The sequence below is a fragment of the Notothenia coriiceps genome, unplaced genomic scaffold, assembly GCF_000735185.1.
Source record: "Notothenia coriiceps isolate Sejong01 unplaced genomic scaffold, NC01 NC01_scaffold00029186, whole genome shotgun sequence".
Taxonomy (NCBI): Eukaryota; Metazoa; Chordata; class Actinopteri; order Perciformes; family Nototheniidae; genus Notothenia; species Notothenia coriiceps.
In genome coordinates, this window is record NW_011361887.1 from 103,268 (window position 1) to 103,720 (window position 453).

Sequence of the window (453 nt, forward strand, 5' to 3'; positions counted from 1 at the left end):
ACATTGATAGGTTTAAATTGTGTGAAATGCTTTTGTGTTTTTCCCCTTCAATTCTGAGAAACAACTTGTTTTCTCTGAAATGCGGAGCGCCAAAGAGACTACACTACCCACAATCCCCAGCTATTGTTGTGACGACGCCTGTCCGCTTTCCGACCAACCCCGTGATTAATCTTCAAACTCTGTGATTGGATGTTGGAGTGGCAGTGCGCCAAGTTACGCCGAGTGTCAAGCTCTTTGAAATGGAACGAAACCACGGCAGACTATTAAAACTGGACTCGAACGCCCCCCCAGAACTACACATGCTAGCTATTGTGTTTCGCAACATGTTCTCTATGGCACGTCTCTACTGGGAATTTGTCACGCTCCTGGGTTCATGTCACGGTTGTAGTTTTGGGTGTTTTTGCTGTTTTCCATGTCATGTTTTCATCTTGGTTATTGTCTGGTCCTTTTCCC